The 26,830-nt window shown below is 42.4% G+C and overlaps 1 protein-coding gene across 2 annotated transcripts in view; it reads left to right on the top strand.

Annotated features, from left to right (window-relative positions):
- CDH13 (cadherin 13) overlaps positions 1-26,830 on the top strand; it is a 1,113,397-nt gene that overhangs the window by 1,021,853 nt on the left and 64,714 nt on the right. The gene's annotated exons all lie outside the window — the stretch shown is intronic.

Here is a 26,830-nt window from a genome sequence, read left to right as displayed (position 1 = left end):
GGTACTTAAAAATGGACCATTGCGGTTGGGTCTTACAGTGATACGAGCAGGCCAAAGGAAGAAGGCTTCAAATTTTTGGTCTTCATTTCTTAAGGCCTGTCCGGTACTTAGAAAGGAGGGATATTCATAATGTGATTTTATTAAGTGATGATTATCGCCGGTACATCTCATGCTAGTGGCGACGAGATGTCCTCATTGGTGCGATGTTTCACAGTAAACACAGCCGCGTGCGGGTCCACATGTGCGCTCGTTGCAGCAAAAAGAAGTTATTCACCCTTCTCTTCCAGAGTCTAATCTTCTTCTCATGTGACCTACAGATAGTCAGGTATTAGATACACTTCCAATACACATGCGTCTAATCTTCCTTATTTAAAACGCCTGAAAGTGTGCCGCCGTTTCCATGTCAGCCGCCGTACCGCGGAGCGAGCCGGCAGGAGTGATTTTCCAACCCCAAAAGGGGATTTATTTTTACAGCAAAATTTTCTGAAATGTCAGATGAACCAGATAAAACTACAAAATAGTATCAAATCCCGTAATAAGGTGAATCTGAATTAGCCGTTCCTTTTGTTTGTTTGTTTTCTCCCTTTTTTTCTTTTCCTGCTCAGTATCTGGCAAAGGAAACATACAATTTAAACATTAAAGAGAAAGCTTTCCTTAAGTGCTTAGATGGGGAAACCTGTCGCTTAACAGACTATATAAGGTAGTTGTACACATTTAGGATGTCTTCAGGGGAGCTTGGCTGTGGTTTTATGCTTCTACAACAGGAGGTGGAAGAGGTGACTCCTGGATGGGCAGGAAATGAACTTAAATGGTGTTGATGTTTCCAAGCTTGAAGCTCTGCCTTTGTTGCGGAACTTGGGATGCACCAGGCGTGGAAGTGTTAATGTGATGGGATGGGGCAGAGGCCGGTGTCTGGGGTCTGGGGTCTGGGAGTAGGGGTCCCACTTAGGTGGGACAGACAATGGAAGAGATGGGTCTGTTGGGATTCTTTAAGACCAGATCTGCTTGACCTAGGCAAATGGGGGGATTTGCTGGAAGATTCTGTGAACACTTTATAGAGTTTTTTTTCCACTGGTAACCACTAGTTTTTTTCTCTGTATCTGTGAGTCTGTTTCTGCTTTGCTATGTACATTTGTTTTCTTTTTTTTTTTAGATTCCATATATAAGTGATAACAGAGTATTTGTCTCTGTCTGACTTATTTCACCAAGTGTAATATTCTCTAGGTCCATCCATGTTGTTGCAAATGGCAGAATTCCATTCTGTTTTATGGCTGAGTAGTATTCCTTTATACACACACACACACACACACACACACCACGTCTTCTGTATCCATTCATCTGTTGATGGGCGCTTGGGTTCATCCTGGCTATTGTACATAGTACTGCTATGAACATGGGGGTGCATGTGTATTTTCAATTAGTGTTTTTGTTTTCTTTGGGTAGATACCCGGGAGTGGATTTGCTGGCTCATATGGTAGTTCTATTTTTAGTTTCTTAAGGCACCTCCAGACTGTTTCCCATAGTGTCTGCACCAATTTACATTTCCACCAACAGTGTACAAGGGGTTCCCTTTTCTCCATATCCTCACCAACATTTGTTATTCGTGGTCTTTTTGATTATGGCCGTTCTGGCCAGTGTGAGGTGATACCTCATTGTGGTTTTGATACCCACTTCCCCGATAATTAGCAATGTTGGGTCACTTACAGAATTGAGGAGTACGTTTGGAAACTGGCTGAGATAGCATGGGGACTAGGGTGCTGTTGAGTCCCTAGGTAATGGGACCCGATGGCGGGCACTTCAGGACCTCCTGGGGAGAATGAGCCACCTCCAGCCATTGTCCACTCTTGTCACTGGGCTCACAGTTCACCTGCCCAGGGGTGAGTCTGCTTTGCCTGAGCTGGAACCATGTGCCCCCAACTCAGGGCATCTTAACAACAGAGGTGATGCTCCCAGATGTGTCTGCCAACCGTGGCAGGCAGCCAACTGAGAAGACGGAAGGAAATTCCATCTGGCAAATGAAGTGTGGTGCTCGGAGGAGGGCAACAGGCCCCGGAAAGCAGCCCCAGCAAACCAAGTTAGGGGACAGGATTCCAGCCTGGGCAGGGAGCAGGTGACTGGGGGAAGCCAAAGGACATCAAGGCCAGGACCTGCACCCTAGAGAACAAAGACCGGTTACTGGAACAGGGATATGATGGTTCCCATTCCATCTCGGGTAGAGCCACTGGCGCCCACGGTGAGAGGAGATCAGAGAAAACAATCTGTAAATTACTAGAAGTGAGACTCGCGGTAAACAGCAGGAATGTAGAAAGCCCTGAAGAGCTTCCTGCTTCTACAGTTTGGTCAGCACAGGTGTGACCCTCAGTCACAAGTGGCCAGGACCCATCTCAGAGTGACTTTTGCCAAGAATCATAAACTGGCATATGAAATTGAAGAATTGGTGGGGACCTGGGCACCTGGCATGGGAATTCGGGTGCTCAGCACTGACTGGACCTCTGATCCCTTCCCTCTCCCCTTCCGTCCACCCTTCCCTCCTGGCGCTGATTCTGGGCTCATCAAAGGCAGAGATGACATCACTGACAGGTTGAGCTCTTGTCACAGGAACTCTTCGGGGAGAAAAGGCTCATTAATTATTTGCCTCCTTTGATCCTGTACGCGAGAAACACCGTCCCCTGGGGCTGTGTGTGAGGAGCGTGAACAAGGCCACGGGGAGGGGCCAGGCTGGGACATGGCTTTCCAATAATCTGCGCTTGGCTCCCCAGAATTCTCAGAAAGGCACGGTGACCTTGTAAGTGTTGCTGTTGTTGTTGTTGCTGTTGTTATCTTCTTAATGATTCTTCAGGGAAGAGCGTTGGAAGAGGGAAGAGCTTTATGCCAAGAACCCCTATCTTACTCTCAAGGAGAACTCTGAGTTTAGCTGACAAAGGCATATGCAAAAAGATGCTGCCTGGGTCGTCTGCCCCTGGTGGTCCTGAATCCTGGTGGTAGTGCATCCCTGGGCTCTGTAGTCATGTAGGTTATGCTGGGCATCCCTGTCTGTGTGCACGACTCCGTACATGTCCAAGCGTCATCCTCTCTGTGTCCCTCTCTGTACCGATTACTCTTGGTATATCCTCAGTCTGTCCATTTCTTCCTTGCCTCCCTCTCTGTCTCCCTCTGCCCTTCCTCCCTACCCATCACCATCTCTGTTCACATTTTCCCTGGCCTATGTGTCCATCTCTCTCTCATAGCAGTCTCTTCTTTTCTGTCTGTCTCTGTTCCTCTCTCCCTTTCTCTCCATCCCTCCCACTCCTCTCCTCTTTTCTCTTTCCTCCTCCTCCTCCTTCTTCCTCCCCCTCCATCACCTTCCCCCCCTCCTCCTCTTCTTTCTCTTTCTCTCTGTTTCTGTCTCTCTCTCCCTACTCCACCATCTCCATCAATATTTCACCCCAAGAGACAGAGAGCTGTGTCTCAGCCCCAACAACCCCGTTTCATCTCAGATGACTAACCAGGCACTCAAGACGTTTTCGCACAGTGGGAGATGCTCTGCCCTACCGAGATCCTGACAGCCTGATCCAGGTCCTGCCCCAACCTCAACAGGCACTTTGGCCTCCGCCCTGAGAGTGGGCTCCTTCCCTGGCCAAAACAGGAGCCCTCCTCCCCACCCCCAACTCCCAGACAAGCTAGGAACTCACTTCTAGCTAATTTCTGGTCCCGTCTCCTGTGATGGAAAGCACGTCTCAGGCACAGGGATTCCACTGCTGCCACTGCTGTCCACCCTTTTATCTCACCAGGGAATGTTAAATTCAGTGAATGGCGCCTTGATCTCTGAGAAGCCTGTAACTCTAAAGACAGGAGGTGTCCAGGCATCAGAGTGAATTTTCTCACTAAAAAGCCTGAGTTATTTAAACTTGTTAAAAAGCCTATCACATTGTGCTCTTAGCCAAATCAAAACGGACAGCAGTGGGCTAGGGACAGATGAAATTCTTCTCTTTAATGACTTGTATCTTCTTATCCTTATTATAAAGTTAAGACAGTTCATGGAGGAAACTTTTGAAAAGGCAGTTGGAATAAAGAAGGTAATAAAAAAATCTGTAATCATCCCACTAAAGGAAATCCCCCTTTTAACAGCTTGGGTATATATCTCTAGTCACGTGTATGAGTACTTCCTTTTTTTTTTTTTTTTTTTTGAAAATTGGCTCACATCATCCATTTTGTTTCAGAACCTGCCATTTTTACTTCCCAATAGATGGTGAACAGCTTTCATGTCAATAAATAACCACTATTTTTAATTACCAACTAGTACATACTCTACCATTCTATACAAAGATATACTCATTTATTTATTCATTCCTTTGTTGTTGGATATTTAGACTGTTTCCAAACTTATGCAATTCTATTTTAAAAGGTCAGTGGGCATGCTTGTAGCTAAATTGTTTAATGCATCATTAATTTTCTGAAAATTTTTCTGAAAACTCTTAGCAAAAGTGTTGACGCTGTTAATGCTTTGGTCATATGAAGAATTCTCTGTTTTTTATACCTAGCAATCATATTTAGATTTTCCCTGATGATTTGAATTGATGATTAGAAAGTTTCTCTGCTCCAGGAGCATAGAAATGTTGTAAAACTGAGTGGGTTCTGACAGCCTGTCCTCTCCACATACAGTGACAACGAGGGTAGAGCCTTGTTGAGCCTTTCAAGGTAGAGCCTGCCTCCACGTATGCAAGACAGGAACCTGGCATTTCTCAATAACATTTTAGTGTCTCTAATGAGGGGTGGGCTTGTGCAACTGAACTTGTTGGCTAATTATGGTCAGAACGAGCAGCTCGATGATAATCATGCTAAAATGGAAATCTCTGCATTTGCCCAGCATTCCCCAGCAGTGAAAGGAGAAACAGGGACTAATCGTTGCATCCAATCTGTTGCTTTGGTTACTCTGGGGAGGCAGACAGCAGCTCAATCATTTTGAATGGCCTGAGAGGACTTATTTCATTCTCTGAACAATCAGGGTATTTCTATTGAGGCAACCAAGTAGCAATTCCTATTCCAAACATTCTTCAGACAGAACTCATCCAAGGTCTGGAGTAAACAACTCTGCAGCAGAGACTTCTGCCCACACATTGAATACATAAGATATGCATTGAGGAAAAATATTGTCCCTACCCGTGTAAAATTACCTACTACTGCTCAACATTTTTTTTGGAAAGAATCATTCGTCCTGGGAGCCCCACAAGCATGTGTCCAGCAGCACTGTGTCTGTAAGGATTAAGTTTGGCTGAAGATAAAAGAAAAATTCAGAAATGACACTGGCTTAGAGAAAATAGAAGTTTATGTATTTTTTTTCTCACATAAAATAAGTGTAGAGCTTTAATGACAGTCCAGGGCTGGGATGGTGGTTCCACAAAGCTGTCAGGGGCCCAAGTTCCTTCCTGCTCATCACCCTCTTCCTCATGGATTGTTATGGTTGCTAGAGCCCCAGCCTTCACATCTGCATTCCAGACTGTAGGATGGGAGAAAGCGGAAGAAGAAGGGAGCCTACTATCTTCTAAGGAGACTTATAGGAAGTCATCCACATTTTATTGAAATCTGATTGACCACAATTATTCACATGGCCACACCTGGCTGCAAGAAATACTAGGAAAGATGACCATTTAGCTGGGAAGCAGCCAGCTTTTAAAACTGGGATTCTTACTAAGGAAGAAAGGAGGAGTGGGTATTGTGAGGTAACTAGAAGTTTCTGCCATTAACAGATTTGGGGATTGAACCTATCTATGTAATAAAAAAAACTACAGGGTATATTTTAAAATATGAAAACATGCTATGAAATAACATTTCTACACAATCAGAATAGTAGATAATTGTATTGCCAAAGACAACTGCTTGAAAAAAAGCACAAGGAGTGTAGTTTTCCATTCATTCCTTTACTGAGTTCATTTACTGGTGTTTATTTAGAACCTGCTATGGGCCTGATACTGCTGGGTGCTATGTATTCATTTGTGAAACAAGTGGTCTCTGCCTGCAGCCTCCAGGGAGCTTAGAGTATTTGCTGCAAACAAAGATGCCCCAGGAAAGAAGGGAGAAGGAGGGAGGGAGGGCAAGGAAGGAGGGAAAGAACTAAATTGTTTCCCTGGGAAGTGGGAACCAGGAGTCCCCATCTAAGGAGAAAAAGCCAAGCAACAGAAATTGCTTCTTTCCAAGCATCATTCTGGTCTCGCTTGTCAACAGATTCCCGAATTCCCCAGAAACCTCGTTTTCCCCATGCCTTTGAGCAGGTCTCTGTCTCCTGGCAGTTGGGTGCCAGACCAAACGAGGCAAAGATTTCTGAGACCCTCTGGACACATGTCTGTTGCTAGTACTCTGACTGAGATGCCTAACATTTTTATAGAAAAGTTTACCAAAAGCACTGCCAAAGTCTTATTTCATTCTCACAACCACCCTGCAAGTGAGAAACGGTGTCTCCCTCTTTGCTGATGACAAGAGCATAACCTCTCTGAGCCTTGGTTCATGGAAGGAAAACACATGAAGGAGGTGACTTCCTGGTGTTTCGTGCGCCACCACCTCGCCCATCCTCATGTGTCCTTCCAATGCTGATTTGGGCATCACCTCCACAGGGGGCCACCCTGACCTTCAGCCTCCACTCACAGGGCTTTCTGAACATCTAGTGAACATCACACTTTACTGTTATCTTTGACTTAATTGTCCATCTTCCACTAAAGCTCAGGCTCTGTGAGGGTATAAGCGTCATGTTTGTCTCTGTCCTTAATGAAGCACCATGGCCTTATCAGTACCGCACAGTTAATTAAGCCCTTCAGGCCCAGCACCAAGACCTTCAAACTTTCCAGGGGCCTAAAAAATGTCCGGGACCTGAACACATCATCTGCCGTCTCCAAAGTTTGAAAACAGCAAAAAAAAAGAAATTAACAAAGATCAAGTATCCACAGCACCATGACAACTTCAACGGGTTGAAGTTAACATTTGCCAAAATGCCTTTACTTTTGCAAACTTCTGTGGATCTCACCTTGCTGTGCCGTGCAGGCGCTGAGAAGGCACTAGAGAAATCATAGGGGATTATTAGTGAAATAGCCCCAGTAGCCAAATAATTCCAAGAACAAAAGCATAAAAATCAATTCAAAAATTTTACAGGAAAAGAAAACGTATTTTCAATGTGGGTACATTCCAATAGGGTCGATATGACTTTGGAGGGAGGCCACCGTAGACAGAGAAAATTCTTAGAAGCTGAAAGGTCTTGAAACCACCCAGCACTGAGCCTGGCCTATGGAAGTGCTTGGTAAACAGGTATAGCATGGATTTCTGGCAGATGGGGTGGGTTGTCTGAGTGCAGGCATGTTTGTGCATAAACAAACATGGTTTATTGTGGTTACTATTATTTTCCATCTTCAAACATTGACTAATGTCTACCAACCATGGAAACATTTACATGTGGCCTAGTTTTAAACCAATCCCAGGACTTTCTGGGTCAATTACAGTAAGGAGTCATGTCCAACAGCCTGCTCTTCTTCCAAAGCTGTGATACAAATTGAGCCAATTCTTTGAACACAGAATATCTGAATCAGATCCAAATTAGGCCTACATCTCTCTGAAAACCACTGCCTACTTTTTCCTGATTTCTTTGGGTCTTTTGAAGTCATTTCCTTTTCCCTCCTCCTTTGGACTTGGAAGCTTTTAAGCTCTAAGGTAGAGTCATTCATGGGCTCAAACTGGCACAGAATGCAACGTGCAATGATGAAAATTCAGCCCCAAAAGATTTGTTAAAACACCCAATTTTGGTTTTTGCTGGTCTTCCTGTGAGTCATCAAGCTTTTCACTTTAACACCTCGTTTAATCTAATACTGGAGCCCATTCAAAGGATATCACAAAAAATGATAGGGAATTGAGCAAAAATCATCAGCTGGCTATGGGACATTTTGTTCTGTATCTTTTAAGACCTTTGGAAGCAGATGGCAAAAATCAGTTCACTTAGAAATTCAGATTCTAGAAAAATCTCAAATGAACAGCCTAACATATCACCTAAGAAAATTAGAAAAAGAAGAAGAAACAAAACCTAAAGTCAGCAGAAGGAAAGGAATAATAACAATCAAGGAGGAAATAAAATAGAGATTTAAAAAAAAAATAGGAAAAAATCAATCAAACCAAGAGCCGGTTTTTTGAAAGAGTAAATAAAATCCACAAACCTCTGGCTAGGATCACCAAGAAGAAAAGAGAGAGGACCCAAATAAAAGAAGAAATGAAAGAGGAGAAATTACAACCTATACTACAGAAATATAAAGAACCATAAGAGAATATTATGAACAATTATATACCAACAAATTGGACAACCTAGAAGAAATGGACAAATTTCTAGAAACATATGGACCACCAAAACTGAGCCAAGAAGAAGTAGATAATTTGAACAGACCAATCGTTAGAAGCGAAGTAGAATCAGCAATAAGAAAAAAAAACCACCTCCCTGCAAATGAAAGTCCAGGACCAGATGGCTTCACTGGGGAATTCTGCCAAATGTACAAAGAAAAACTTACAGTGATCCTTCTCAAACTCTTCCAAAAGATTAAAGAGGAGGGAACACTTCCAAACTCATTCTGTGAAGCCACAATTACCCCAATACCAAAACCGAAGACACTACCAAAAAAGAAAATTACAAGCCAATATCTTTGAGGGATATAGATGCAAAAATTCTCAACAAAAGCAAGCAAAATCCCAACAACACATAGAAAAGATCATATACTACAGTCAAATCAGATTCATCCCAGGGACACAAGGATGGTTCAACCTATGCAAATCAATGTGATGCACCATATCAACAAAAGAAAGGACAAAAACCACATGATCATCTCAATAGAAGCAGAAAAAGCATTTGATAGAAATTAACATCCATTCATGATAAAAACTCTCACCAAAGTGGGTATAGAGGGAACATACCTCAACATAAGAAAATCTGTATATGACAAACACACAGCCACCATAATCCTCAACAGAGAAAAGTTGAAAGCCTTCCTGCTAAAATCTGGAACAAGACAAGGATGCCCACCTTCACCACTTCTATTCAACATACTATTGAAAGTCCTGGCCATAGGAGTCAGACAAGAAAAAGAAATAACAAGGATCCAAATTGGAAGGGAAAAGGTAAAATTGTTACCAAATACAGATGACATGATACTATACATAGAAACCATAAAGACTCCACACTTCTAGAGCTGATAAACAAATTTGGCAAGGGAGCAGTTTACAAGATTAACATACGGAAATTTGTTGCATTTCTTTATGCTAATGATGAAATATCAGAAAAGGAAAGTTAAAAAAAAAAAAAGTCCATTTTAAAATTACATCAAAAAATAGATAAAATACTTAGGAATAAACCTGACCAAAGAGGTGAAAGACTTATATGCTGAGAACTATAAAATATTGATAAAGGAAATTAAAGATGATTTGAAGAAATGGGAAGATATTTCATACTCTTGGATTAGAAGAATTAATATTATGGCCATACTACCCAAAGCAATCTATAAATTTAATGTGGTCCCTATCAAATCACCCAGGACATTTTTCACAGAAATAGAACAAATAATCCTAAAATTTATATGGAATCACAAAAGACCCAGAACTGCCAAAGCAATACTGAAGAAAGAGAATGAAGCTGAAGGCATAACCCTCCCAGACTTCAGACAATATCACAAAGCTACAGTAACTAAAACAGCATGAGGTTGGCACAGAAATAGATATATGGATCAATGGGACAGAATAGAGTGCCCAGAAATAAACCCACACACCCACGGTCAATTAATCTTCAACAAAAGAGGCAAAAATATACAATGGAGAAAAGACAGTCTCTTTGGCAAGTGGTGTTGGAAAAGCTGGAAATAAATGAAGTGAGAACACTCCCTCACACCATGCAAAAATAAACTCAATATGTCTCAAAGTCTTTAACATAAGACAGGACACCATGAATCTCCTAGAACATAAGCAAAACATTCTCTGACAAATCATAGCAATGTTTTTCTAGGTCAGTCTACCAAGGCAGTAGAAATAAAAGCAAAAATAAACAAATGGGACCTAATTAAACTTACAAGCTTTTGCACAGCAAAGGAAATCATAAATAAAAGACAACATAAAGACTGGTAGAAAATATTTGCAAATAATGCACCTGTGAAGGGTTAACTCCCAGAATATACAAGCAGCTCATACAACTCAATAACAACAACAACAACAACAACAACAACAAAATCCAATCAAAAAATGGGCGGAAGACCTAAACAGACATCTCTCCAATGAAGACATACAAATAGCCAGTAGACACATGAAAAGATGCTCAATATCACTAATGATCAGAGAAATGCAAATCAAAATAACAATGAGGTATCACCCTACAATGGTCAGAATGGCGATCATTAAAAAGTCCACAAATGATAAATGCTGGAGAAGGTGTGGAGAAAAGGGAACCCTCCTACACTGTTGGTGGAAATGTCATTTGGTGCAGCCACTATGGAAAACAGCATGAAGAATCCTTTAAAAACTAAAAATAGACTTACCATATGACTCAGCAATCCCACTCCTGGGCATATATCCAGACAAAACTCTAATTTAAAGAGATGCATGCACCCCAATGTTTATAACAGCATCATTTACAATAGCCAATACAGGGGAGCAATCTAATTGTCCATTGACAGATAACTGGAAAAGAAGATGTGGTGTGTATATACAATGGAATACTACTCAGCCATAAAAAAGAATGAAATAATGCCATTTGCAGCAACATGGATGGACCTAGAGATTATCATACTAAGTTAAGTAAGTCAGAGAAAGACAAATATCATATGATATCACTTATATGTGAAATCTAAAAAAAATGACACAAATGAACTTATTTACAAAACAGAAACAGACATAGAAAACAAACATATGGCTACCAAAAGGGAAAGGAAGGGAGAGGGATAAATTAGGAGTTTGGGAGTAGCAGATACAAACTACTATATATAAAGTAGATAAACAATCATGTCCTACTGTATAGCACAGGGAACTACCTTCAATATCTTGTAATAACCTATAATGAAAAAGAATATACATATATGTATAACTGAATCACTATGCTATACACCAGAAACTAACACAACATTGTAAACCACCGATATGTCAATTTTTTAAAATATACATGTATAAAAGAAATTCAGATTTTGTCATCACTGTCATTCCCAGGAACACAGAGATTTGAAATGTGTAGTAGTTTACCATTTTTTGGGTGGCGACAGGAGGGTTCCAATTCCTTTTTTGAAAAAAAAAAATTCAAAACTGGATTTAAGAGTTTAATTTGGGGTGACTCCCACCTTTCAAATTTTAATCAGAAGTTGAAGGCCGAATAATAACATTTCTACCTGGGGAAATGAAGACAGGAACCTCCATCCACTAGAATAAATTATTAACACTCCATCTTAATTAAATGTGGTTACTGACCTCAATGTTAGGATTTGGGGTGAGGTCATCTTTGTTTGTTCTTTTTTTTTTTTTAATGAGTTATTTCTTTCTTGAGTCAACACAGAGCTTGAAATGTAAATGAATTGTTTACAGGGGTGCCTTTGTAATTTTTAATTAAAGTGATGTTCTTCCATGGGAAGTTTATGGCAGCAAGACATTTCATTGCCTTCTCTGCTGTAGAATTTTAATTATTTATGTAAATAGATTAGCACAGCTGACTCTTATTTTTAGCGGTCAGATTTTCTGTTATGAGGATGGCAGTGGGAAACAAAGTTTAATAAATTAAACAACTAAATTTTTAAAGACTTAATAGCTTCAGTGGCTAAAAGTAGAATTCTGGCCTTTATAATGATCCAGAGATGGAAGACTTTCATTATTAACCTCAATTAAAGGTGCTCAATTTGGTTAATATGAACCCGCTGACTATTTGGATAAACAGCTGAAAGGTGATTTTACAATTCAACCACCTTTTTAACATCCATCTACATATGGTGTTATATACTAGCCATGGGCCAGACTTTCATTATTGAAAACATGGTTTCGATTTGCTTATATTTTAATATTATTATGATGGTCTCTCTTGGCAGCCTAAGAAATTAATTCTCAGAACCAATAAAGAAAATATTGGCAAATGTTAATATTGTTTCTTGCTCAGTGTCTTCTAAGCTGTTAAATCTCCTTAGCTTTTTTTTTTTTTTTTTTTTAGTAAAGGCATTTGAATTAGACGAGGTTTAATTGGTTGCTACAGAAGCTACCAATATAGCATTGATTGAGAAAGCCACGCACTTGAGGACAGCAACAGAAGTCAGTCAAGGAAAATAGCTGATTTATTCTATTATCTCAGTTGGTCTGTCAATCACCAGCCAACAAACACACCTCGGGCAGTCAGGGAGGGCTAATCACGGCATTCGCACTCACACAGGTAACAAAATCGTAGACAGGGAGTCTTCTAACTAATTCAAGAAATGCACTTCATCTCTGCTCCCGGCTTGCTTTCCAAATGAATTGTGAAGCTTTTGTTTTCAAGTGATCAGACTCTAGAGTTCTCCTAATATGTTTAATTCGGGGGTTTCCTTGTGTATTCTAATGGTGTTGGCAGAAATCTCACCAGAAGATCGGACCTTGTGTAGCCAGCTTTCAACAGCCTTGGATCCCGGTGTGAGAGCTGCACATGTGAAATGGGGCCTCTGGATATGGACTCGGGATGGGATAAGCTACCTCTTTAATTGCTGAATCATTGAATTTATTCATTCATTTCTTCATTCCACAAATGTTTAATGAGAACCTACACTACCCAGGCCCTTTTCTAAGGACTGTGACTACAGCAGCAGTAGAAACAGTTAAAAATATCTGTCATCATGGAGATTAGATTCTAGCAGGGGAGAGAGAAAACAAACAGGAAAATAATTTTTTTGAAATAGCATTGTAACTGTATAGCACAGGTAACTATATTCAATATCTTGTAGTAACCTATAATGAAAAGATATATGTATGTATATGTATGCTGTACACCAGAAATTGACACAAAATTGTAAACTGACTATACTTCAGTTTTTAAAAAAAATTGCATGGTAGCAAAGAAAGAACATAGAGAAATCAGTGGGCCCTGACATCTCAATCAACAATTGAAGGAAGCTAAGGGTGAGCCATGCAGCTGTCTGGGGAAGAGTAGCCCAAATGACAGGTACAAAGGCCCTGAGGAAGGGTGGGCAGGCATGTGAGACGCGGGGAGTTGGGGGAGTCAGGGTGCTGGTGCGGAGAGGGAGGAATGGGTCGAAAAGGCCAGAGGTGTGTTTTAGAAGAGAGTAGGTGGGGAGGGGTTAAAGGGAAGGGAGAGAGTGGAAGCTGCAGTAATTCAGGTAAGAAATGGGAAAGGTTTGGACTTGGCTGTAGCAGTCTGTAAGAAGCAGGCAAATACTGCAAATGTTTGGAAGGTGATGGCAATGGGATTTGCTAACCATTCATGTGTGTGTTTGTGTGTGTGTGTGTGGGTGGCGGGGGTGAAGGTTGACTCCAAGATTTTTGTCCTAAACAATTGGAAGAACAGAATGGATGTTTATGAAATAGGCAAGCTCACCAGAGAAGTGACTTGGGGGTGGGGAATATCAGGAATGCGGTTTTGATCACACTGAGCTTGAGACGGAGCTGGGGATCAGGCGGCCCATCTAGCCAGGAGAGTCCAGGCCAGAGATGAAAGTCAGGGTATCAGCCACATATAGGTGGAATTTAGATGCCTGAGCCTTTGAGATCCCCAAAGAGGTGAGTGAAGGTAGAAAAGAAAGGAGACCAAGGGTGGATCCCTCAGACATTCTAATGTTCCAAGGAGTGGCCCTCTCGGCATGTTCTACAGGACGTGGCTGCGTGGGAATAACTGAGCCAGGAGTTAAATACAACACAGACTCTCAACTGGGCACCTGGAGCTGAAAGTGGCAGATCCAGAGTCCGTGCACGGCCTGCTTCCTGGGCCCCAGGGTGGTGGGGACACTTGCAGCCAGGAGCTGATCAGCCCTAGGTCAGCCTGGCCTGTCCAGCTCCTTCTCCTCTGCCATCAGCATCTTGTGCTTCCTCCTCTGGTCCACTTTCCTAGCACATTGGGTTGGAATCAGCCTCTTTCTTATGGCCTCGCTGTTGTGCTCACGGGTACAACAGAGTAGCTGGCTTTTAGTTTGTCCCAGACACTGTTCTCCCTGCTTTATGTGTATGATAATCACCTCTGATTTCACAACAACCCTGTAAGGAAGGTGCTACAACCGCCCCATTTCACAGGTGAGGACAATGAGCCTCAGGGAGATTAGAGAACTTACCCAAGTTCACATGGATTCCCACACGGGAAAGGTGATCGCAACCCAGACCTCTTCCCGCTCCACCCTCTGCCTCCCAAACCAAACTAACGCCAGAGAAGCCCAGCCCCCACCCCCCACCAGTGTGAGATTGCAAGCGGACCCAAGAGCTTTACTCTACTGGATTTCTACTTTTCATAATAAAATTGTACATTCTTAATTTCTGATTTTAGCTGACAGTCCTGAAACCTCTGACAACTCCTGCCTGTGAATACCACAGCAAACATTGCTGCCGCCCAATTGCCCGTAAGGACCACAGAGAAGTGGCTTGGTCAGAGCTGCCTGGACCAGAGGTTGCAGAAAACCCTGGGGCATGCATGCACCCAGGCACGCTCTCCTCCTCCCACAGAAGGGCTTTCCACTGTCATTGGACAGGGACAGCCTCACCTGCTGGACACCCACCTGCTGCACGATTGCAGTCTAAACATTTTCCTTGGCTGCCTCTGTCTCTGGGCTTTTTCTGTTTAATTCTATCATGCCCACCTCCCTGAGCCTCCTCTTCATGGTTGCTTAGAGAGAATAGCATTCCATCATAAAATCACTTCCTGATGTTGCCAACTTATTAGAGGAGATTAGGACATCTCAACTTTGAAAGATGTGTCCTCTCAATGCATAGGCAGGACACAGCTTTCAACTTTTCAGTCCATCAGGGACTCAGTCTTGTCTCCAGGGGCTGCTTCAGAGGGCTGTCCTACAAATGGACAGGCTCCTGGTCTCACATGGGCTCGCAAAACCAAGTAGTAGAGCCCAGTGGCTCTAGTGGCCCAAAATGCCAGTCTGGTACCCAGCTTCTTGAGCACAAATCTCCATTCATCCATTTTCCAGATGTGTAAGCTTGGGCAGAAATTTCATTTCTCTATGCCTTGGTTTCTTCACTTGTAAAATGGGGAAAGTAATACAGGTGATAGAGTTACTGTGAAAAATAAACAGATAATTCAGGAAAAGTGCTTAGAGCACAGTGCCTGGCACATAGTAGGCACTTAACTGATTGTCATTCTCAGCAAAGAGTATAAAACATAGCCATTCTCTGAAGGTGGCTCTTTGAGGAGGGAAGGAGTGTTTTCCTACAATCCATGGTTTTCATGTAAAGCAAGTCTATGGAAACACTTAGTAGGGATGTTAACGGAAGTTAGCCACAGTTCCCAAGAACAGTAATGGGTTTTCACCTTTGCTCCTCAAGAACCCTGCTGGTGGCCCACAAGCCAGGCCGAGGTATCTCACTGCTAAAATCTCATGGTGGCATTTCCTAGGACTGGCTAAAATCCCTGTCCCTGGAAAAATGGAAGGGAGGAGATAGAAGTTTTTAAATATTAAGTTTTACCATCCACCTTGTGCTTGCCTGCAAGCAAGTACTCAGAGATGACAGAGCCAATGGATGCTCAGGTGAACCACTATGAAAGATAAGACTCAAATGACTGCTTTTTGAAGGTTTGCAGCTTGAATTTCTGGTGGACAGGTATGCTTGATTTTGCCATCTTTCTAGATCAAGCATATAACATAGTCATATTTTTTGCTAGTGAAACTGTTCCTAGTTTAGGCATCAGGATTAAATTTAGCAATATTTAAGACACTCTGCAAAGCATATGATGCTGTGCAAATAACACCATGACTCACAGAAACTCTGTGCCCCAAACAAGTTTAGGATCTGGTCGAATGTTTGGAGGTGAGATAAAGCAAGCAGACCATTACCTACGAGCAAAAGAGGACATTACAGTTCAGAACCTCTAATTATCTCCAGTCCAAGAATTGTCAGGATCCATGGCTGCAAGCAACAGAATCAACATCAGCTATATTAAGTGGAATAAAACAAGAATTTACTAGACTGAGATGGGTGATCACAGGTTAGACGGGAGGCCAGAGGATCACCCGGGAAAAAATGAGTGGCCACTGAATAGAAATTAAGAGAGGAGACAATGGTAACTGCATTGGTTCTCAAGCGACACTTCCCTTGCCATGAATGTGAATGCCGCCATCCCCACCCCCACCCTCACATCACTCACTGAGAGAGCATCAGATTTGCTGGAGCTAAGTTGAATGTCCCATGTCACTCCTCCTGCATCCAGGCAAGAATGGGACTAGGCTGCGACCTCCCACCACCAACACTGCACAAAACTGGTCCATCCAAAAGGGAGCCTGAGGTGCTGTGAGAAATGATGAAGGATGACAAACAGCCAGAAATGACAATGTCCGCTAGAAACCCTTCCCCAAAATGGAGTTTCCCACAATACCTGTGACCACCCAGTAGCTGACCACAGCTCAGACCACAGCTGTCCCCAGGAAATGGAAATCCATAGCTGGGCTCAAAAGGAAGAGAAATCTGTGAATTAAAAAAAAAGAAAAAAAACTAGACTATAAAAATAACTATGTTTAAAATGGTTAGGGGGAAAGAATAGGAACCATGAGTTAAAAATAGAGCAGAATGAAACAGAAAAGGCAAATGTGAAAAGAAACTAAAATGTACCATCCAGAAATCCTGTCACAACTCTGGGCACCCTTGAAGTGGGCGTGGTCATCTCAGTTCTACAGATGAGAAACCAAGATACCAAAATATGTTGAGGGTCGGGCAGTTTGTGAGTGGCTGGGATAAAATTCAAATTCAGATATATTTATACCAAAGAATTTTTTAACAAGAAAATATTTCTTTTATCATTAAAAAAAAATTGGGCCCAGTAGAATGTTCAGCTTCTTTAAATTCCCATAAAAGTTCTTCAAAATTCTATCCCAGGTGAGTTCTTTATTTCATCAACTAAGCTGAGGGTCAGTGTTCAGAGGATCCATTTCATCTCTGTTCTCCGTTCGCTTGAATTCTGGGGCATCTTTTGAAGTCTGTGATGGTAGGAGGGCCAGGGGATCCAGTAGACAGAGAAGATCATGAAAAGAAGGTGTTCAGAGCCCACACTGGCGTCCATCTGAGTGTCCTTCATGGAATGCCCACAATGTGCTGTTCCATGCAAATGGAAATCTATGAGCTAGTGTTTACTGTTTGATGTTTTACCCAGACTGTCTAAAAATTAAACATGTGTAGCTCCAAAAGTAAATATTTCACAAATACTTGAAACATAGATTGTCTAGTTACTGGTAGAACACATCAACTATCCTAGTGGGTCCATCTCCAGTTAGGTCTTTCATCTATGCATTTCTTGCACCTCAACTGTACATACTTGGTCTAAGCCACACTGCCGTTTGCCAGGATGACAGTAATTACTCCACTGGTCTTCCCTTTCCATTCCTGCCTCCTCATAATGCACTCTCCATGTGGCATCCTTCTGGTCAGCCCTATTCCCCGACCTTTCTCCTCTCTCTCCTTCTGGCTGTCTCCAGGCCAACCACATGGTCCCCCTCAAGCACTTCCCCACTCAGGAGCTGTCCAGAAATCATTCTCTCTGCCTTGAATCACAGTTGATCCTCAAAATTCACCCATTCTGTATTTGCAAGTTCACCCACATACTCAAATTTACTTGTCACCCCAAAATACTTGTGGCACTTCTCAGACATTTGCAGAAAAACTCAGAACAGGGAAGAATTTGAGTCACCCAACATGCACATCCTGAGCTGAGGTCCAAGATGTGACACTCTGCCCTGTGGTTTCAGCTCATACCGTAAACAAGTGTGCTTTTCCCAGTCTATTGGATGCCATGTTTTTGTTTGTGTTTTTTTTTTTTAATTTCTGTGCTTCTTATTGGTGATTTTGCTGTTTAAAATGGTCCCTGATCATAGTGCTGAGATGCTGTCTAGCATTCCTGAGATGAAGGAGGCTGTGATGGGTCTTGTGGAGAAAACACGTGTGTTAAATAAACTTTGTTCAGGCATGAGTTGTGCTGTCAGCCATGAGTTCAGTGTAACAAGTCAATTATATATATACATATATAAATATAATAGGTGTATTTAAACAGAAACACACATAAAAGAAGGGAAGGTTATGTATTGATTGGTTGATGATAATGTGACCAGAGGCTCACAGGAACCCAAACGTTTGAGTGCAGTTCAGTGTTGGCTAATCATTGTTGGAGGTGACTTGATGACTATAATGAGGGCCAACCTGCCTGCCTGCATGTTCACTGCCCATCTCCCCTCCCTAGACTCCCCCCTGCCTCTTGAGGGCGGGAACCACATTGGTCTTGAACAGAGCCTGGTACACAGCAGGCACTCAGTACAGTTTTGTTCATTTAATGAATAAATTCGAATAAACAACTTTCAAAACCAAATTTTAACCAGGGTTTAGACTATAGTGAATCCTATTCAGAGGTTAATATTTAATACCTTTCTGCAAAGTCTGGAAAGAGATTTCCATCAGGGTCTGGCTTTAAGAAGCAGCTCAAATGAATGCTAATTTAATTAATTTGATAATGACTTGATGCTCTGCCTTGGTTTGAGCCTCCCCTTTGAGCTTGAGAGTATGAAAGAAGATGTTCTTCTCTCTCCCCGTGTCCCTGGCCAAGCACTTTAGCTCTGCTGAGTCCCCCTGAGGCCACCTTGAGGGAGATGGTGTCACCTGAGTGTGCAGGTAGTGCTGATGAGGGTCCGTCCGTGAGCACCTGTGTTTTCTTCCTCCTGGGGAGAGAGAAGCTACCCTTGGAGGTCCATTCTGTTTCTCACTCAACCACAAAGGCAGTAAAAGGAAGATTTTTCCTCTACCTGGGCCCATTGGATTGGAGCACCAAGAGCTGGATTTGATAGCCAAAAGGGTCAGAAACTCCTGAACTGAAGCTTTAGTCACAGCTTCTCGCTCTGCGCAGTCTATCGGAGAACGAGTTGGCCAACTTTCTCCACGAAGGTTCAGATGATAAGTAATGTAGGACCCACAGGCCACGTGGTCTGTCTCAGCTACTCAGCTCTGCTGTTATAATGCAGAAGCCACAACATCAAGCAATGGGTGTGGCTGTGTTCCAATAAAACTTTATTTACACAAGTAGTCAGAGGGCCAGATTTGGCCTGTAGCCCATGATTTGCCGCCCCCTGCACTGTGGCCCTTCCCTTATGATGATGCCTTTGTCTGTCTGTGTTCTGCTCTACTCTGTGAGCTTTTTGAGGAAGGCCTGAATCACATTCACTGTGTTCACCTCAACATCTGGTACAGAGCCTTACCCACAGCAAGCCCTCAGCCAACAAATGCGTGACTTGTAAGACATGGCCCCCGAAACACGGGTGTTGTCAAACATGCCAACCAGATGAGGGATGATCCAAGCCCCCATGACAGCCCATCCATCATCATCCTGTCTCCTTTTGTCAATACTCAAAATCGCAGTGCTTTGTTTTCCTGACAACAAGTGAAAATAATATTCCTATATTTATTCAACAAACAGCCAGCACATGTGGGTGCAGCATTCAGATGTCAGCTGGAATCTGCCTGCCCTTGAGACTTAAATAAACTTGTGATAAAACCTGACTCCATGCCCTGGAGCAGACCAAAATCCTCCCCAAGATTTATGGAAATTCCAAGGGTTGAAGAAGGAGGCCCCACATTTCTTGCACTCACTTCTGGCTCCAGGTGTCCACTTCTGACAAGCTAGTTCTGTTTCTTAATTGTCTCACTAGCCTGTACCTGCCAGTCTGGCATATTCTGCATTCAGTGCCCCCTTGGCACACACACACACGTGGGCACATGTACACACATGTGCACACACTGACAAGCATCCTCAGCATGTGGTTCATGTGATCCACTTAACAAAGGATGTTGGAGGAGTGTGCAGTTACATCACATCCAGTTACGTCAACTTGAGCCCTGGAGAGCTGTCAGCTGCAAATTCTCCTCACTGCCCCATCCCTCTGTATTTTTCACAGGACACACCCCACCCAAAGTACCCTAGCCTCAGCACATGTGGCAACTTCTCTCCTCTCTCTGATTTCCTTCTCTCCTCCCCAACTTTTCTTTTTGTAACAGCTTTATGGTTGTGTTGTTGACATAAACTGCACATATTTGAAGTGTATAATTTGATAAGTTCTGACATAATGCACACACCCTGATCAGGATATGCAGGTATGCAGCACCCCCAAAAGTACTCCTTTGTCACCCTCCCTCCTGCCCATCCCCTCCTGCACCCCCACTGATCTGCTTTTTGTCACTATAGATTAGTGTGCATTTTCTTGAATTTCACATAAATTGGATATCCTAGAGTAGTGCTCTTTTTGTCTGGCTTCTTTCACTCAGTACAATTATTTTGGGGTTCATCCATGTCACTATTTTCTCTTCAGAGCAAAAACAAGGATCTCCTGCGGAATAATTCGTTTCTCTCCAGCCCCTGTCCCCAGTGAGCCTTAGCCTCACCTCTAACAAATGGAAACATGTCAGAAAACCAGAAGAGCCCCACTCTCTTTGGAAATTCCCAGTGGTTTTTAATAGCGCATTTTCTCCCCACGTATATCCTTTCGTTCTTTATTTGATTCAAGACCTGTTTAATAAGCACCTACTATATGCCAGGCACTGTTGCTGGGGACATAGTGGGGATAAGGGAACCAGGGCCTTCCTCTTGGGGAACAGTCAGAGAACAAGTGAGAAAACCAGCAGAAGGATGGTTCCAAATAGAATAGGTGTTATAAAGAAAAAGGAAAATGCTTCAGAAGTTGTCTGAAAGGACACATTTCTGAGGAGTAGAATGAGAGTAGGGGGTTAAGAAAAGCATTTGTTTACAGGTTTTTAAAATGTAATCTCCTATTTCCTTTTTTTTAAGTTACTTAAATGCTGTTTAATGAGCAATATATCCTCATTGTAGAAAAATTAACAAACAAAGAGAAGTATAAAGAAGATAATCAAAAATCACCTTTAATCCCACCACTCAGATACGGCCACCATTATATTTCATTTTGTTAATTCCACAGTAGAGAGACAAAGGAACACGTTTTATTTCACTTTGTGTAATTAAACGAGCCATGGGAACTGCTATCAGCTTCCTGGGGAGCTGAGTTGTGTTTTATTTTTTTAAAGAGCTACTAATTTTTGATTAACAAGGATGAATGTAACATTTAAGAGGAATCTAATTACACCCTCTTCTCCTTCTCAACAAAACAACATTATTCCCCATGAAGTGTGGAGTCAAGACTCTGAGGATGTATGGCTCCAAACTGGGGAATTATAGGGGACATTTTTCATGTCACTGCTCAGACATTGTGAGCATTCCAACAGTGAGGTATCTCAGCTGCAGGTAACATCCCCAGCTGAAGCCAGGCTGGATAATAACTCACTTTGTCATTACTTAGTTCTGTGATGGCTGTGGTTACTGAGCCAGAATAGAAAGCCTCAGTCACTGCAAAGATGAGGCACTGGTGTCAGGATGCCTAGGAACAGAAAAGGCAGGGGCAGCTAAATGGAGCACTGGCATGGCTGCATCAAGGAACCTGATGATGGATGGAGCACTTCTGATTCACTTATTTTCTAAATGACATATTTGCATGTCTCATTCATCAGCTTGCTTAGTTAACACATATCCAGGCGAAGTCATTCAAGTACAGGCGAAGCCCAGTATGCAGCTGTTCTCCCACGAAGTTGACAAACAGGCCTTTGAGGGTAGCTGTGTATAAGCCAAAACTAGAATTCCAGGCCCCTCTGTGAATTCACCATCTGGTGGTTCCCCAAACATGTCACATTCTCCTTTGTCTCTTTGCTAGGATGTCTGCTCGCCCACTCTAGCTCCTCCCCCAGGACCTTCTAGAGCCCCCTTCACATTGCAGCCCCACTTCAGCACCACGGTCAGCGCCCACCAATTGCTCAGGCCCCATCTGTGCACAGGATGCTGAGTATTTGCATATCTCCTCCTCTCTGTGCCTTTGCTCCTGTTGCTCCCCCTGGCCTCTCCCTCCATGTAACCACCACATGGCTAACCCCTGCTCATATGCTGGCAGTAAGCCTGCTGAATTTGATATCCACTCTGCCACTGAGAATTGTGGGACTTTGGGCAAGTTAACTTCACCTCTCCTGGCCTCATTCTCTCCAGATATAAAAGGAGATAATACCTAGAGTTGTTGAGAGGATTAAACAGGCTAATCTGGCATCTGGAATGTAGTAAGAATTCAACGTGTATTAGTTGTTATTATAATCCTTCAAGAAGTATTCCAAACACAGCCTCATCCTCCAAGCCTTCCTTTATCACCTACTCCCAACCCCAGACGGGGCTTTCCCTCTTTGCGTAACTTAGCACAACTTTCACCTCACACACACATACATGCACACACAGTTTTTAATTGTCAGTGAGAATCCTGTAGTGTAACACTAGCTGCTATAACATATAAGCCCCCATTCTCAATAACTTAACATACAAATGCTTTGCTCCCTCATGTCAGAATCCAATTGCCAATTGGATGGGGGATGGGGGCAGGGAGATGGCTCAGATCCACAGTGTCATTCAAGGACCCAGGCTCCTTGGCTCCTTCCATCTCGTGAGACTTTCTCTTCAATGTGTGGCCCCCAGGGTCTCTATGGAAGAAGGAGACAGGGAGGAGGGTGTTTCAGGGGTCCTGTGGCCAGATCCAGAAATGACACTATCATGTCCACCCACTTTCCCTTGGCCAGAATCAAAGCCCCAGCCTAGTGGAAAGGTAAGCTGGGGTATTGCAGCCTACCTGTATATCCAGGGGGAAATAAAATGGCCTCTGCCATACAAGTGCTTCTCATTACCCCCACTAGGCCAGGAGACTCTCGAGGGGACAAGCCATGTGCCCTGAGTCTGTCATCCAGTGTTTGTTCACTTCCATCTTCCCCTGAGCTAAGTCTTAAGAATTAACTCCAAAGCTGACCAGTTGGCAGCATGGAAAGCAGCTTTCCAAAGCCCAGGTGATGGGAGGCACAAGTGCATAGAGAGGTAGCAAGGAACTGGCCCCTTCAGGGAACTGCAGGTAACAGCGGCACTCCCTTGAGCCACACCCATTATGGCATAAAAATGGCTCATTACCACACCAGCCTAGGAGGCCTGTGGAGGTGGGGGCAGGGATGAGGTGCAGCTCGGGAGCTTGGAGCCCAGGCAGCGTATGCCAGCCCATCTGCCAGGGCCATGGAGCCTATTTCTCCTGGGTTCTGATGCCAAGACTGATAAGAGCATTCTTCCTTGGTTTGAATAGAGCCCCCGCTCTGCAACAAGAAAAGTATTGTCTTGTGTGGAGTGATACGTTTAAAAAAAAAAAGAGTTGGGGGAGGAATTCAAATTGGTACAAATTTTCTGAATGACATTTTGCATTATGTATCAATTTTTTTCAGTTATACTCTTTGATACCAGTAATTCCACTCCTAAGAATTTATCTCTACAAAATAATCAGAAATGGTGTCAAAGATGTATGTACTAGGAAGCAGAGATTTATGTGCAGAGCCCTTCACTGGAGACTTATTTATGATAGCAAAAAGTTGGAAAACAGCCTCAGTGTCCAACAATAGAAGGCTGGATAAGTAAATTATGAGATAGCCATATGATGGAATAATACGCAGTCATTTAAACTGTGTTTTCCAAGAAATTTTAAACCAGTGTTCATTCCTGGTATAAACTTAAGTGGAAAAAGTAGGGCATCAAAGTTGGTAAACTGTATGGTCCCAAGTGTATGAATTGCATGTGGAGAGACTTTGAATAAACCCAAAAGGTTAGGAGTGATTCTCCTGGGTTCCTGAAAGTACTGATGATCTATAATTTTTTCTTCACATCCTTTTGTATTGTGAAGTTTTCTATGCTGAACATGTTACTTTTATAAACAGAAAAATATTTTTCAGATTATTTTCCATTATAGGTTTTTACAAGATTTTGAATATAGTTCCCTGTCCTATACAGTAAATCCTTGTTGTTTATCTGTTTTATATATAGTAGTGTATATCTGTTAATCCCATACTCCTAACTGATCCCTCCCCCACCCCATTTCCCTTTGGTAACCATAAGTTTGTTTTCCATGTCTGTGAGTCTGTTTCTGTTTTGTAAATAAGTCCACTTGTATTATTTTTTAGAGTCCACATGTAAGTGATGTCATATAATATTTGTCTTTCTCTATCTGACTTACTTTACTACTTCACATACTTACTAGTATGATAATCTCCAGGTCCATCCATGTTGTTACAAATGGCAATAATTCATTCTTTTTTATGGCTGAGTAATATTTCATTACATATATATATATACACACACACCTACCACATCTTCTTTATCAACTCATCTGTTGATGAACATTTAGATTGCTTCCATGGCTTTGGCTATTGTAAGTAGTGCTGCTATGAACATTGAGGTGCATGTATCTCAGAAAAATAATTTTTACAAGAAATTGACAGTTGAAACTAACATTGTGAATCGAATACACTTCAATAAAAAATAAGAATTTTTTTTAAAAAAGGAAAGTAATTTTATAAGAGAACAAAAACAAGGGAATATTAAAAAAAAAAAAAAACCTTTCTCTCAGCAGACTCTCTCAGAGAGGTACTGTGGTCCTTTTCTACAGACATATGAGAACTCAAATACTGGTCTATACCACCAGCCCCCTGAGTCCGTAATAGGCACAAACTACCAATTGCTGCCTGGGACACATCACTCTCAGCTGTCATAACATCCATTCAGCTGCACAAAATATGTTGTCTAAAACCCCATCCAGATAATCCTACAGACAGCACTTTTCTTTACAAGGAGAAATGAAAAACCCTTATTCCTTTGTAAGTTCTGTAAAGACATTTCTTGGCATCTAAAAAATGACAAGGACCCTTCACCCAGATTTCACAGCATCCCCACCCCTAGCCTTGGTTATGGTTCAAAAATGCTCAGGGGAATTTGAAAAGCATTTCTCCCTTTTCACCTGGAGCTGTGATTTCCAGTTTGATCTAGAGGAATAAAACTGCCTTGAGACAATTAAAGGATAGATAAGTGTTTCAAATGTTTTCTCTTAGGTGGGCTTTTCAATCCACTGTGTTTAGGTTGTTAAGACAAAAAGATATAATGAAGAAAAATAACACAGATTACCCTAAAAGGTACAATAAAATGCATTGTCGTTCTCACATTGATGTCAGAATATAGCACTCCGAGAGTTCTTCAAATCCCATGGAACAAGCCAATTACAACCTTAAACTTGCATCATAGGAAATAAAGCCCAGGGAAATGTTCACTGCATGCCCTGTGCATGGATTCAGCAGCACATGTGCTGGCCTGGGACCCGCAGGGGAATCGTTTTGAGACCCAGCCCACCACGGCCCAGCTGCTCCAGGTCCCAATGCCGGGGAAGGTGTCATTTCCCCATCTGTGCATTTCCAGGAATTAAGTGCCCCTTCCTTGCCAATTATATAGTGACTATTCTTAGAATTGAATTTAAGCTCTGTTAGAAAATTGTTGAAAGCCTTCAGTGCTCATTCTTCACCAAATTGAACCCTGTAATCTTACTGTAATAGAAAAAAATCTTCCAAAGTTCAATTGGAATTTTTTTCTATTAACTTAGTAATAAGGGTCCAATTTCAGAAAAACAGTTTCAGAATGTGAGTGAGATCACGCTGTTTGTCATACCACATCAAAGCCATCCTCCAACACATAGCCAAGGCCTGTGCTCCCTGGGTTTGAACTTTCTGGGAGGCCAACACTAATTTGGGAACTTCTAGATTTTTCTGGCATCATCCAGTGACTTTTCTGTGAAACGGACATTTGCCCTTTCTAGCACCATGGTATTATGTATTTTGACTAGGTTTCTAAAATATATGCTTTCATGATTCTTAAGCAGTGTATTAGAATGAAACCAGGGTCACTTGAGGTCATCATTCTTACAGGTTGTTAAATGCACTGAAGCAATGTTGTACTTGATTTGGGGTCTTTTGGTCTTTTGTGCTTTCAGAATATCATACTGTGGTCACTGTACCTGCCTCTAGGAATCTCCCTGGAAAATAAACTAGAAAACTAGGTTTCTTAAGATTTATGACTTAAAAAGAAAAGAACAACAGTGATATCAGATGGAGAGGCTAAGAAAAAGAGAATTACGCTTTATGGAGCAATTACTAAGTGCCAGGCATTTTCTGTGCGTTTTATTGTTTCATCTTCCCAACAACCATTAAGACAGGTCTTACTGCCCCTATTTCACAGAAGAATACAGCTAAGGCTGAGAGATTAGACACATTCGTTGGGAATCACACAACTAAGAAACAGCAGGTCCAAGCCAGTGAGCTCCTGCTGTGGCTCTCAGGGCATAGACCTATTCTAAGATTTCAGCAAATGATTGCTATTTCTTTGAGCTTGGGGCTCGTGCCCTCAAGGACTAAGGATGGTCGGTGCTGACTCCCCATAGTGATGGGGTTCAAGCGTATTTTGTACTCAGTCTAGGGCAGGGCTTGCCCTGGGCTCTCTTCTGTGGACAGATGCTCTCATATATCTCCTGCTATTTGTCACCATGCAGCCAGAAACCAGCTGCCTCTTCCTAGAAGAGGAAGAGTAACAGAGGGATGGCCCAGCTGTATCTCCTTTGGGGCATCCTTGGCCCCAAATTGGTGGCATCTCTGTTCTGCTGGGGGAGACAAAAGGAGAAGGAAATGGACAGTGTCCTAAATGAGCCTCTCTCACTACTTGCAGAGAGAGAACTGGGCATAACATTCTTTTATGCATCCA

This window comes from Camelus bactrianus, chromosome 9 (assembly GCF_048773025.1).
Source record: "Camelus bactrianus isolate YW-2024 breed Bactrian camel chromosome 9, ASM4877302v1, whole genome shotgun sequence".
NCBI lineage: Eukaryota > Metazoa > Chordata > Mammalia > Artiodactyla > Camelidae > Camelus > Camelus bactrianus.
This window is presented reverse-complemented; position numbering and strand designations above follow the sequence as displayed.